The sequence below is a fragment of the Schistocerca nitens genome, chromosome 3, assembly GCF_023898315.1.
Source record: "Schistocerca nitens isolate TAMUIC-IGC-003100 chromosome 3, iqSchNite1.1, whole genome shotgun sequence".
Lineage (NCBI taxonomy): Eukaryota > Metazoa > Arthropoda > Insecta > Orthoptera > Acrididae > Schistocerca > Schistocerca nitens.
This window is the reverse complement of record NC_064616.1, coordinates 570,505,416-570,509,799: the sequence shown is the minus strand read 5'-3', so window position 1 is coordinate 570,509,799 and position 4,384 is coordinate 570,505,416. Positions and strand designations below refer to the sequence as shown.

Here is a 4,384-nt window from a genome sequence, read left to right as displayed (position 1 = left end):
TATGTTCCTGTACCTATTTACTGTCGGGTGTATGTCCTGACGCTACAGAGAGCGCGTTGTCTGAGACTTGGCCATGTGATGAGGCTACAAAGGAGGAGCGTAAAACTTTCGTAGTGATTGGAGAAGAGAATTGGTCACACTAATCTCTAAAAAAAGATATCAAATCTACCTGTTATATCATTAACCTTAACTTGGGTTCAAATACTAATCGCCAGCGAGCAAAATGTTCTTCGCCATGGAAACCAGCATAGACTCCGAAACATAGATCATGTGAAACCCAACCCGAGATATTCACGTATGATATTTTACATGTAATGGATAGAGGTGATCAAGCCGATTAGTTGTTTCCAGACTTCCGAAAAGCTTTCAATTCACCATCACAAATCTTATAGCAAAGAAATACGTTCGTCTGAGATAAATGAACAGGTTAAAAAAATTAATTTTCATATTAACAAAATCTTCCGTCGGTTCTTGGTAGAACAACATTATAATAATAAATGAAAAGCACCAGTTTGCTTTTGTTCTACAATATTACTTTTATTGCTAACCGGTTTCGGCTTACAAGGCCATCTTCAGACATATACTGAGTATTACCACCAAAGAAGTTAAATGTTAGCAGACAACATTGGAAGAGAAGTAACACATCTAGACTGATGTAGAAACATACAGTAAGTAACATCTTTACAATGAAAAAAATAGCAATGGAGTAGACAGGAAAACCTTTAGCACAAAATAGGAATAGCATGCCTACATAACAGTTTCTATTAATAAACAAAACTAATAAAATAAGATAAAATTAGTACTAGACAAGGCTGAATCAAGAGGTATGAAACATGGAGAGTGATACACAACCAATTAAAAAAGAAGAGACGGTTGTCAATGTAAATACAGAATACATGAGGAACTTAAGAAATATCAATAAAATAAACAGAAATTAATAAATGCAGGAAAATTGATGTGTTTGAGGGAACCTACAGTTTGAGAGTGTGGTGCTACTGCATTTTAACATTAACATTACAATCAAAACAGTGTCTGTGTATCAGTTTTCATTAAATAAATGAGCAAAGTAAAATATGAACACTATTTGATGAGACAACTACAAGGGGAGTTAAACATGGACAGTAAAACAAGTACAAGTTAAAAGGAAGCCCTTTGCTACTGAAACTACAGCCTATGTGGAATACAAAGACAACTGCAACAAATAAAACAACTTAATGACTACAGGAAAATGGGAATATGTAGGAAGAGAGAGTGTGGGAAGTAATGAACAACAAAGATGATTACATGAAGTTCAGGAGAGGGGAAGTGCTGAGTTGTGTCTGCTCATTTAGGTTGAGATCTGGACTGTGAGCAAGATGTTTGTTAATTTCCAGGGATTCCAGCAGGTTGAGTTTATGGCCTTTGTTTGCTAAGTGAAGTACATGGGACACTGGCTGGTAGTTGTGACCCTCACTCAGTACATGCTCAGCAAATGTAGAGTCTGAATTCTGCAACCTCCAGCTGCGTTCATGTTCAGCCAGCCTAGTTGATATGTCTCTGCGTGACTGACCAATGTAAAATTTGCCACAATCAGAACAGGTGATTATGTATACCCCACTGTTGGCTAATAACTGTATCTTGTCTTCGCTATTAAAAACATACTGGGCTGTAGTGTTCCTGACATAGTAGGAAACTCTATACTTGCAGGATTTCAGTGCTTTGGCTACAGTCTGTGATACCTGACCTAGAAATGGTAGTGTATACCATTTCTTGCAGACAGTGGATGGGGAAGCAGGTGGGGCATAGAGGAGGGGTATAATTTTCCGTTTTTGTTTCCTGTGCAAGATGTGGTCAATAAGAACTGGATTGTAGCCATTGGTTGTGGCAATAAATTTTATTGTATCTAACTCTGCTTTAAAATCATCTCTGGACATGGGGATAGATATGAGACGGTGTACCATTGAGTGGAAAGCTGCATGTTTGTGACTTATGGGGTGTTGTGAGCAAGAAGCTATTACTTTGTCTGTAGTTGTTGTTTTTCTGTAAATTTTGAAACAATGTGTGTGTGTACTGATGTCAATGGTGAGATCTAAGAAGTTTACGGATTTGTTAAAAAATGGTTCAAATGGCTCTGAGCACTATGGGACTTAACATCTTAGGTCATCAGTCCCCTAGAACTTAGAACTACTTAAACCTAACTAACCTAAGGACATCACACACATCCATGCCCGAGGCAGGATTCGAACCTGCGACCGTAGCAGTCGCGCGGTTCCGGACTGAGCGCCTAGAACCGCGAGACCACCGCGGCCGGCACGGATTTGTTGCCAATTTCCATAGTGAACTGGATATTTTTATGTTGACTGTTTAGGTTTTTCAAGAATGTGTTGAGTTGTCTTGTAGTACCAGTGCACATACACAGGACATCATCTACATATCTAAACCAGTTATTATGGATAATGAGTTATCTGCAGACTGAGAAATAATATCCGATAGTCGTCCAGGATGTGTATTGATACACCACAGTTTAATGACTTAGCGGATGAGTTTAGTTCAGCTCTGAGCCTTTTTGCAGATTATGTGATTTTCTGAAAGGAGATTTTGTTCTATGAAAGCTGTGATAATATACGGTTAGATCTTGGAAAAATATCAGCAGGTTCAAAGAATTTTTATGCAGAACTGCTAAAATGTGAAATTAATGTAAAGTAAAAAGTACCATATTTTTTTACACATTATGTCACAAAAGTGTCTATCACTTCCTAAAAAAATATCCAGAAGCAATAAAGCCCAAAGATATGAAGTGGAATGATCACAAAATAACTGTTATGGGTAAAACAAACGGGTTTGACGCAATACCAATACGAAACAGTTTACTTACAGGAAGCCTCTGCGGCCCATACTGGAATTTTACTGATGTGTATGAGTTCCCTAAGAGATATCAAACCTATCGAAAGAACATAGGCTTGTTTGGCTAGTGGGAAACCGTAACAGGCACTCGGAAATTTTTGAAATTTGTGGTAAGGACTGTGGGATCAAACTGCTGAGGCCATCGGTCCCAAGGCTTAAACACTACTTAATCTAACTTAAACTAACGCTAAGGACAACACACAAACCCTTGCCCGAGGGAGGGCTCGAACCCCCGGCGGGGGCAGCCGGGCGAACCGTGACATGACGCCCTGGACCGCACGGCTACCCCGCGCGGCCTAATAGGCACTCGAAAAAAAGAGTAATTCCGCACATATACGCAGACTGCACTGACCGGCTGCAGGTGGAAGCACTGGTTCCCATTGTTTGCAATGTGAGGCGTGCAGGACGCGGTGACACCGTCGCCGCCGCCGTATACCAGATGCGTCGACAGACCTCACATCCGGTAAGGAACCAGTAGTGCCGCTACCGCCGAACCGTATAGCCACCGTAGACTCCTTTTGCTGGCCGAACAAACCCAGCCGGCCGAAGTGGCCGTGCGGTTAAAGGCGCTGCAGTCTGGAACCGCAAGACCGCTACGGTCGCAGGTTCGAATCCTGCCTCGGGCATGGATGTTTGTGATGTCCTTAGGTTAGTTAGGTTTAACTAGTTCTAAGTTCTAGGGGACTAATGACCTCAGCAGTTGAGTCCCATAGTGCTCAGAGCCATTTGCACCATTTTTTTTTAACAAACCCAATTAAGTGAAAATAAGTTTCTCGGACTCCGACGAAGAAAAGTTAATCAACAATGTGATAAAATATTCTGTAATTCATGACGCAGGACATGACGTATGCAGAAATGATTTTGTAAAGGGTAACGTCTGGAAAGCTGCAGCTCAGGAGTTAAATAAAACAATTAAGTATATTCCACCAATTATTTATTAAAATAACTCCATATGTGCATTAACAATTACTCTATCAGTGTATTGTAGGCAACGGCCTTGCCGCAGTGGAAACACCGGTTCCCGTCAGATCACCGAAGTTAAGCGCTGTCGCGCGTGGCCGGCACTTGGATGGGTGACCGTCCGGGCCGCCATGCGCTGTTGCCATTTTTCGGGGTGCACTCAGCCTCGTGATGCCAATTGAGGAGCTGCTCGACCAAACAGTAGCGGCTCCGGTCGAAGAAAACCATCTTAACGACCACGAGAGCGGTGTGATGACCACACGCCCCTCCTATCCGCATCCACTGCTGAGGATGACACGGCGGTCGAATGGTCGCGATGGGCCACTTGTGGCCTGATGACGGAATGCTATCAGTGTATTAAAAAGGTAAGAGTACACATGATTTGGCTTCTATAAATACTTATATACAATCCTTTGATTATTCGTAACCTATTGTTAATAGACGCCTCTTGTCACACCGCAGAACTGTATTCACTGGAGAAAAAATCTTTAAGTTTGTCTCTAATATGACAACCAATGCTGCTCAGAAATCGTCGAAAACG

The 4,384-nt window shown here is 41.6% G+C and overlaps 1 pseudogene; it reads left to right on the top strand.

Moving 5' to 3' along the window:
- Window positions 1–3,870: 3,870 nt before the first annotated feature.
- On the top strand, window positions 3,871–3,988 carry LOC126250122 (5S ribosomal RNA; annotated as a pseudogene).
- The last annotated feature ends 396 nt before the right edge of the window (window positions 3,989–4,384 follow it).